The sequence below is a fragment of the Dendrobium catenatum genome, unplaced genomic scaffold (assembly GCF_001605985.2).
Source record: "Dendrobium catenatum unplaced genomic scaffold, ASM160598v2 fragScaff_scaffold_412, whole genome shotgun sequence".
Taxonomy (NCBI): Eukaryota; Viridiplantae; Streptophyta; class Magnoliopsida; order Asparagales; family Orchidaceae; genus Dendrobium; species Dendrobium catenatum.
This window is the reverse complement of record NW_021318874.1, coordinates 758,835-769,230: the sequence shown is the minus strand read 5'-3', so window position 1 is coordinate 769,230 and position 10,396 is coordinate 758,835.

Sequence of the window (10,396 nt, the reverse complement as noted above, 5' to 3'; positions counted from 1 at the left end):
CATTATCACTAAAAGATGCCTCATATTTATCACCCTACAGGTCAAGCTTGATCTAAGTAAAACCTAAGCCCTCTTTAACCCAACTCACGCAAAATAAAATTTAATCTCTTCAGGCCTAACCCTTTATCTCAATTCAGCTCCACATTGGCTTAGCATGGTATAAGTGACCAAATCTTTTAAAACAATTCACTTTGGGATTTCTAAATGGAGCCCAAAGCCAATGGTTCGTCCTTGTCAAAGATGGAATGGGGGTTCAACTCATGAAGCCTACAAGCACATTTGTGTCCTAGTTTAGCTCTAGTGGGTAGAACATGGTCAATGTACACAAGCAGGATGATCCTAGCCTAGGTCCAGGAGACGTAATCCTCTTCTCGGGATGTCCCGTCGTCAGCTCATCTCAAGATGATTGTCGTCTTGCATTGAGATTTTCTAATGCCTCATTTTTATAAGACTCGCGTCTTGTATTGTTATTTTCTAGTGCCTCATCTTTATAAGACCGCACCGAGAAGATCCATTGTCTCACTTTAAGATGCCCCACAGTCATCATGGCTCAAGATGACCCGTGTCTCGCCCCGAGATTCCTATTGTCCTCCCATCCCCAAATAAATTTATACCTTAAAGTGCAACACTTCTTCTAACACCACATCCAAAACACTTGACAAACCACTAACATGTCATCCAAACTTATAGTCATCTAAACCTCTAATTGATAACACTACCATCATGTCATACCGATGACTTCCAACCGAAAAATATGGACATCGAACTAAGATCTTCGTTGCATTAGTTTCATATTCCCTTGTTATCATCGGTCATATGGGCAATCCTTCGTCGATATGAAGTCGTAAAATTAACTTCCTCCCAAGGGTCTAGGTGATAGCATATCTTTTACCTCAAATTTTTAAGCATCCTCTAGGATGAAAGTGACTTCTTATCCCAATTCCATGGCTCCATGGCATCATCTTGTGATTGCATCTCTCCTTATGCATAACCTTATATAACCTAATACTAAGTTGAATCCATACATCATCATAGACCTAAGTAGTCATAGATTCTTTCATTAGATGACATTCTAATTCTTTGTTATTCACCATCCTCTTTAATGAAGGATCTCAATCCTCAAATCTTGTAATGAGCAAATCTTATCCCCTTCGCTGAACTTTAAAAAAAAAAAAAAAATCAGCCATGAGCAATTTTAATCCCATTGAACTAAATAAACTTATTTTAGTCTACCATATCATTAGGAGAAATATCTTGAATAAATTCTAATATGCTCTCCCCCAACTCCCAAGTTGAGCTTGTCCCAAACTTTTGGGATCACACACTCAACTTTTCAGCCATAGATTCCTTCAAGTAAGCATGTATATATAATGAAAAAGTTACTAAATCTTAAGATGACTAGAGGAACTTCTTTAGCTGCATATATCAATGAATTTAAACGTATTATAAGGCAATTGAGCTCGATGGATATCAACTTTGTTGAAAAAGTTTAAGCATTGAGCATATTACCATCATTTCTGAAGAAAACTGGGTTGGACTGGTGACAGCATCAATACTTCATCTCGGTCTATAGAGCTAAAACCCAAAGAGGTTTGTGAGCATAGTAAGTGGAAGCTTGCATCAAGGATCAACAATGGAAGGGGCATTTATTTTGAAGGCTTGCCTACAAATGCTGTTGCCTCCGCTAGGATAACTAAACATAGCCGACAAAAGGATAACCAAATGTTATAAGATGGTTTATTATTGCATTATTGTATATTTTATTTCCTAGAGATAAAAATAAAGAAAACTTTTAGAGACCAAGTATCATATCACGTAAAGAGCAAATTATTAGGTGCGGAGTCCAGATGTGATCCGGAGACCAATAAAAATGTGACACGTCACCCCAAAAATGTACCGCGCTCGGTACAAAGATCGGTACCGCACTCGGTAATGACTCGGTACCAAGCGTAACCAAACGGTTCTCCCGTCCGGTGTCCGCACAGAATAATCTCCCCACATAAAGGCCGCAACAACCACTAAATAAAAAGAATATCAAAGTCAAAACATAGCATCAGCAAGTCATTCAACATGTATAGTGCAACCTATGGCTTGTTCTGTGCAAATGGCCCTTCATCTTCCCACCAGATGAATCCACAAAGAAGCTGGCTTTATTAAAAATGGCTTTCCTATTTTATATCTTCACCTAATTAAGGCTTCATTTGAGACGGTTTTCTTATTGCTTCTTAAAGCAACTTTTTAGTAAAAAAATCTAAACAAAAGCTGCTTTAAGAAGCAATAAGAAAACCGTCCCAAATAAAACCTAAATGTTAGATGCAGACAGGATAAACCACCCATCACCTCAACCTCACATGCCATAACCAAATCATATAATAAATAGCCTTTAGACTCTTCCTATTATATAATACCAGTCAAACCCAAATCACTATCCTGCCTCCTCTTATCTTGCACCTGCAGCTCTCCATTGCCTAAGATGTCCATAATTTAGCTGGACCACACGCCATGTCTCTTAACAGCTTGGGAATTTCTTCGCTTATGCCTCACTCAAAGCAATAATCACTGTACAAGAACTCCGCATTCATGGCTTGTCTGCAATCATTACGAGGTCGGCCCCACTCCAGCTTTGCTCATGATATTTACTAGCATCAATTTATTTGCCTGGCTGGAACTATTGGAATGGGCCTCTAGTGAAGGATCTATTCATTAAATAAGCAAATTCATATTTATTGCTGCCCTTTGTTTGTCAAATAAAATAATCAAATCAAATTTTTAGATATATATATATATATATATATATCTGTGAAAAAATATATATAATACATAGAATCTGGCTATCGTTAGTCAGTGCAATCCATGACCTCTCTGTCTTGCTTTGTCATGGCCTTCACATCATGCCATCACCGCTAAAAGGAGACATATCTAAGCACCTGCACTTCTAATGATCTTCACACACTTCCTATTAAACTTCCTACACCGCTCCATAATTGCCTTTAGGTTGGGAAATCTCCACCTTCACGGAAGGATCAATTTAACCATCTCTGATGGTCTTCAAGCCCTTCCTGCATCACTCTAATGCCTCTACAAGCATATCCACCTCTATGGGAGGACTGATCTAACCATCTTCAGTTGCCCCTACTATTACTACACATCGCACTTCTCTACCTGACATCTCCAAGACCTTCTTGCACAACTCCATTGCTACCTTCAGGTCGAGCCATCTCCCCTTAATCCCAACCTCTAGTTGCCTTCATAACTTATTGCATTGCTTCATCATGTTTTGGTCTTTCCATCTCTACTTTTAGGGGTGGACCAATCTGAACATCTTGAGTGGCATCTACATCTTCCTGCATTGCTCTATCTTCATCTTTATGACATGCCATCTCCACTTCTAGGGGTATACTCATCCAACCACCTCTAGCGGCTTCCACAACCTTTCCTACATTACTTCATTGCAACTTTCGGGTTCTTCTATCTCCAACACAAAGAATGATTGTTTTGGCCATTTTCAGTGACCTTCATGTCTTTCCTACACTACTTTGTTGCTATGTTTATATCACGTCATATTTCACCACTAAAGGGGCAAATTATTGGGTCAGGTGACCGAACGCGGAGATTGGTCCGGATATTAATAAAATATTATTTTAAATTAAGCGCAGGTAAAGCGCAAGTAAAGCGCAGGTAAAGCGCAGGTAAAGCGCAAGTAAAGCGCAAGTAAAGCGCAACTAAAGCGCAAGTAAAGTGCAGGTAAAGCGCAAGTAAAGCGCAATTAAAGCGCAAGTAAAGCGCAACTAAAGCGCAGGTAAAGTGCAGGTAAAGCGCAGGTAAAGCGCAAGTAAAGCGCAACTAAAGCGCAAGTCAAAAGCGCAGGTGACGCGGCAAATGTTTATTGGATATCCGAACTTATTTTTCGCCTCCGGTCACCTAACCCAATAATTTGCCCCTCTAAAGGAGGCTCAGTCTAACAAACTCCAATGACCTCCACAACTTTCTTGCTCTAGCTCACCTAATGTCTTCAAGGTATATTGACTTCACCTCTTGAAGGGGTATTGTCCTAGTATCCAATCTTATTTTGTCACCTATATAAAATCAACATATCTATTTCACCTTCATTGTATTAACACAAAGTATGAGAAAGCATGGATCAATGCCACTCTTACCTTCTACTTGTAAAAGTCATTTCAACAAGGAAATGGCCTATGATTCTCTGTATGATTTTTCATATAAAAAAGGCATGTATCTGATGGAACTTGGTTTTTAAATTTCGGAATCCAAGAAAAACAGCCCAAAAACAGTGGAAAAATGGCGAATTTCTTGGATGAAAACACTCACAAACACTTCATTAACTTAAATAATAAAAGACTTACAAGTTTCCACGGATACAATGCTCTCAATTCGAGAAGAGAAGCTTTCTCCCAAGCCCTAAAATAGAAAAACCTAAAACAGCCACCAAACAAGATGCCTCCAAAAATAAACCCTAACTCCCTTTTAACTCTCACATAAACCCCCCAAAATCCCCTAATTACCCCTAGGGTAAACACCTCATCCTCCCTCTTCAATTTGGTGGGCCCCTTGGGCCCACCCGCCTCCTTTCTCCCATTCAGCCGTCCGCCCAGGCAGGCGGGTTCTCCGCCTGCAGTAAGTGAGAACCGGCCCTTTTTGGGCCGGTGTTGCTGTGGGCCGGTTCGGTCCATCATCACTTCCCGCCCAAAGATTAACCTTGTCCTCAAGGTTGAAAGCGGGAAACTGAGCTTGTATGACCTCATAGGTCTCCCAAGTAGCGTCATGTGTCGGTAGATCTTTCCACTCAATCAAAACTTCTTTCCCTCCTTCCTCAGTGTGTCTAACCCCTTTCAATGCAGAAGGCTCTAATAGACTTGTACCATCTTCAGACAAAGTTGGCGGTAGAGTATCGACTGGTACAGAATTTCCCTTGAACTTCTTCAACTGTGACACATGAAAGACTGGATGAATCGTAGTAGTAGGTTGTAACTTCGGGCGATATGCTACATTCACAATCTTCTGCTCTACCTCATAGGGGCCATAATACCTTGGGGCCAACTTAACACTTAGCCTCCTTGCTAAAGTATTCTGCCTGTAAGGCCTCAACTTCAAGTATACAAATTCCCCAATCTCAAATTGAACATCCTTCCTATGATGATCTGCTGCCTGCTTCATGATGTTCTGGGCTCGTAACAAGTGGTTTTTCAGCTCCCCCAAGATCTCATCCCTTTCAGACAATTGTTGCTCCACTAAGGACACTGATGTAGAATGAGGCCTGTACTGTATCAGGGTTGGAGGATCCCTCCCATAAAGCACCTTGAAAGGTGTGACCTACGCCGCCTTGTGAAATGAAGTGTTATACCAATATTCAGCCCAGGGTAACCACCTTACCCAATGCTTGGGCTTCTCCCCTGCAAAACATCTAAGGTAAGTCTCGACACTTCTATTGACTACCTCAGATTGCCCATCTGTCTGTGGGTGGTAGGCTGAACTGCGCTTCAAATGTGTCCCTTGTAACTTGAACATCTCCTTCCAAAAGTGACTTAGGAATACTTTATCTCTGTCGGAGACTATCGACTCAGGAAAGCCATGAAGCCTCACAATCTCACGGATGAAAACTGCTGCAACGGTAGTGGCATTAAAAGGATGTCTCAACGGTATGAAATGAGCATACTTACTAAGCCGGTCAACTACAACTAGAATGACAGTGTAGCCTTCCGACTTGGGTAAGCCTTCGATGAAGTCCATAGTCACTTCCGACCAAACCTGATCAGGTAACTCAAGTGGCTGCAACAGTCCTCCAGGTGCACATGCTTGATACTTGTTCCTCTGACAAGTATCACACTGGGCCACCATTTCCTCCACATCTTTCCTCATCCCCTTCCAGTATATCTCTCTAGCCAACCTCTGATAAGTCTTCTGCCCTCCTGAATGTCCTCCAATAGCACTGGCATGAAACTCCTGAAGTATCAGTGGAATCTGGGAAGAGGTCTTAGGTAAAACTAACCTTCCTCTGTGTAGCAAAAGCTGATCCTCCACTGTATATCCTGACGGTATTTCTTTCCCCTTCCTTATGGCTTCTCTTAAGCTCCCCAATTCTTCGCTAGTCATATTTTCAGTCCTCAAATTCCCCCAATCCACTAACTGAGGCACAGATGTAGCAATAAGTTGTGAGCACTCCACCTTCCTGGATAAGGCATCAGCAGCTTTATTCTCCAACCCTGGCTTGTACTGAATCTCGAAATCATAGCCCAATAATTTGGAGAGCCATCTTTGGTGTTCTTCTGTCACCATGCGTTGCTCCAACAAATATTTTAGACTCCTTTGGTCAGTCCTCACAAGGAATCTTCTACCCAACAAGTACGGTCTCCACTTCTGAATGGCCTTAACAATGGCCATCAGTTCTCTCTCATAGACAGACTTGAGCTTTGCCCTCCCTGATAATACCTGACTGTAGAAAGCTATGGGTCGCCCTTGCTGCATGAGAACCGCTCCCAACCCCAAACCAGATGCATCAGTTTCCACCACCAACTGCTGCTTGAAATTCGGTAATGCTAACACCGGGGCACTAACCATAGCTCTTTTCAAAGCCTCCATAGCGCTATCTGCCTCCGGTCCCCAATTGAAGCTGTCTTTCTTCAACTGCTCAGTGAGTGGAGCTGCAATAGATCCATACCCTTTTATGAATTTCCGGTAGTATCCTGTGAGTCCTAAGAAGCCCCGGAGAGCCCGAAGGTTCTTAGGAGTTGGCCAGCTCGTCATGGCCTCCACCTTGGAAGGGTCAGCTGCCACCCCTTCTGCTGAGATAATGTGCCCCAAATATTCCACACTTCTTTGAGCAAAAGAACACTTTTTTTGATTGACATACAACTGATGATGTTGTAAAGTGTTCAAAACCTTCCTCAAGTGCTCCAAGTGCTCCTGTAGGGACCTGCTATAGATCAGAAAGTCGTCAAAAAACACTAGAACAAACCTCCTCAACATGGGTTGAAACACTTGGTTCATCAGGGCCTGGAATGTAGAAGGAGCATTGGTGAGCCCAAAAGGCATCACCAAGAACTCATAGTGTCCTTCATGAGTCCTGAAAGCAGTCTTGGGGATGTCCTCCCTCCTCATCCGGATCTGATGATATCCGGACTTCAAATCAAGTTTGGAGAACATTGTAGCACCCCCCAACTCATCAAGAAGCTCATCAATAACAGGAATTGGAAACTTGTCTAGAACAGTCTCCTTGTTGAGAGCCCGATAATCAACACAAAATCGCCAACTACCGTCCTTCTTCTTTACCAAAAGTACGGGGCTCGAAAAAGGGCTCACGCTCGGCTGGATAACCCCCGCTTCCATCATTTCCCTGACTAGCTTCTCAATCTCCTCCTTTTGAGCATGAGGATATCGATAGGGCCGCACACTAACTGGATCTGCTCCTCCTTTCAGTACAATGGCGTGCTCCTTGCTTCTCTGTGGGGGTAGCCCTGCTGGCATCTGAAAAACTGGGGTGAAATCTTCCAACAGCTCTCCCACCTCTTCTGGAATATTCTGCTCCTCCACTGGCTCACTACCCTCCAATCGCCATAACTCTATCAGAAACCCTTCCCCCTCACTCCTAAGGGACTTGAGAATAGTCTTCAGAGCCACCTTAGACCGGCATAGTTTGGGGTCCCCATGCAAAGTAACTCGATGCTCCCCTTCACCATACTCCAACATCAAGGTCTTCCAGTTGACCTTCATCTCCCCCAGAGTTTGTAACCACTGAATACCCAAAATAACATCCGTATTACCCAGCTCGAGCACCAAAAAATCTTGGGTAATATCTTCCCCCTGTATGGAGAGAGTAACTCCACTGCATCTTCCCGCACACTGCTCCCTCTGACCGGTCCCCAAAGAGACTCCCACTCCTCTCCCCTGGATCATGGGAATGCCCAACTCTTCCACTAATCTGCAAGCTATAAAGTTGTGGGTGGCCCCACTGTCTATCAGCACTGTGACTGTAAAGCTCCCGATCCTCCCTTCCATCTTCATGGTGGAATGTGCCGTCAACCCTGCCACTGAATTGAGGGAAACCTCAATCATGTCAAGATGTAGATGATCTACACCTTCTTCTTCCCCTCCTAACTCTTCCTCAACTTCCTCCTCCTCGGGGTCTTCTACCAATAGGACTTGGAGTAATTTGTCCTTGCACCTATGCCCTGGCCCAAATTTCTCATCACACCTGTAACAGAGCCCCTTGGCTCTTTTATCCTTCAGCTCTGCCTCAGTGAGCCGCCTAAACTCCCCCTTGGCCGGTGCACTCCGATCCCTCTCCTTCTGTCCTTCTCCTCCTGCCCCCAAGTAAGCACCCTTGGCTCCTCCCGTAGGATTTGCCACCTTCTGTCCCCCTCCGAAGAAAGTAGGTCTGCGGTATTGATCAGAAGACAATCTATCCTCTATCAGCTCAGCCATCTCCAAAGTCTCCCTCAAACTCCTTGGCTTGGCCGCTCTAACTGCTGATCGAATGTGGGGCTTCAAACCCTTCATGAAATTTCCCTCAAGCACCTCATCCGTCATCCCACGAAGCCTACTGGACAGCAACTCGAACCTGTCCCTATAAGCAGATACTGTACCAGTCTGTGTCAGTGCAAAGAACTGCTCATGATGAGTTCCCTCCTTTGGTGGTCTGAAGCGGTCTAGGCACATCTCCCTAAACTCTGCCCAACATCTGAATCTCTGTCTTTCTTCCGTCCACTGATACCAAGCAAGGGCTCTTGCCTCCAAACATAAAGGTACCGCCAAGAGTTTCTCCTCATCTGTCATCCCCATCGCTGTGAAGTATCTTTCTGCCTTGAAGATCCACCCATAAGCATCCTCTCCTTCAAAGATTGGAAGCTTCAACTTCCTCATTCCCCATTCTCCTCTCCCGTTTACCCTGCCGTTGCCCATACCTCCTTGCCCATATCTCCCCTCTGGTTGCCTCTCCCATGGCCGTGGGTCCACCCCACGACTCTCCCTTCTTTCCCAAGCTTGAGGTGCCACCGGATCCCCCCTTGCATAACCAGCCGACCCCCAATGAGGCTCCCTAGGGTCGGCCTCCCCTCTGCCTCGATACGATCCTCCTCCCCACTGATTGTAAGGCATGCTTCCTCCCTCCCTTCCTTGGACAAATTGATCTGGATGATTCTGAGTATAGCTTGCCCTAGCGTCTCCCATAAATCCGGCGGTGGAGTAGTCCTCCCCTCCACGGTTTGGGCCATACCTGCCCCCCCTTGGGCCGGCGGACCAAGCATCCCCTCCATGGTCGACAATGTCAATGGCCTCCTTCCCTTTTGCATTAGGTCCCTCACGAACCCTACTACCTCCTTCACCATCAACCGGCGGCGCAATAGGATTAGGGTTAGGGTTAGGGTTAACCGAACCCCCCATGTTGTGTTGGCCCGCCACCATTTGTTTGATCATCTCTTGTAACCCTAACATTTGAGTCTTCAACTCCTCCACTCCATCAAGCTTTTCATCAACGGAAGCAAATTTCTCCTTAAGGGCGGTGAACTCCACTTCCCACTCTCCAACTTTCTCTTCAATAGATTCAATCCTTCGTGTACCCATCCCTTCCTTGTGGATCTAGTGCTCTAATACCACTTTGATGGAACTTGGTTTTTAAATTTTGGAATCCAGGAAAAACAGCCCAAAAACAGTGAAAAAATGGCGAATTTCTTGGATGAAAACACTCACAAACACTTCATTACTTAAATAATAAAAGACTTACAAGTTTCCACGGATACAATGCTCTCAATTCGAGAAGAGAAGCTTTCTCCCAAGCCCTAGAATAGAAAAACCTAAAACAGCCACCAAACAAGATGCCTCCAAAAATAAACCCTAACTCCCTTTTAACTCTCACATAAACCCCCCAAAATCCCCTAATTACCCCTAGGGCAAACACCTCATCCTCCCTCTTCAATTTGGTGAGCCCCTTGGGCCCACCCACCTACTTTCTCCCATTCGGCCGTCCGCCCAAGCAGGCGGGTTCTCCGCCTGCAGTACGTGAGAACCGGCCCTTTTGGGCCGGTGTTGTTGTGGGTCGGTTCGGTCCATCAGTATCTTCCAAATTCTTTATTTTTCATGTTGTATATGACAAGACATTCGATGTTAAGAACAGTATAGCAAAATTGACAGGTCCCGCTTGTGCATCCCTCATTTAGGCTTCGCTTGGGACACCTTTTTTATTGCTTCTTAAAACAGTTTTTTAGTAAAAAATTAAATATCTTTTATTAGAAAGCTGCTTTACGAAGCAGTAAGAAAGTCATCCCAAACGAAGCCTTAATCATATAGCCAGACTGAATGCAGAAAACCATTGCCTCCATGTTTGACTGTAGAGAACTTCGAATTAAATTTATTACTGCACCTATAAAGCTTACCAAAGGGAATA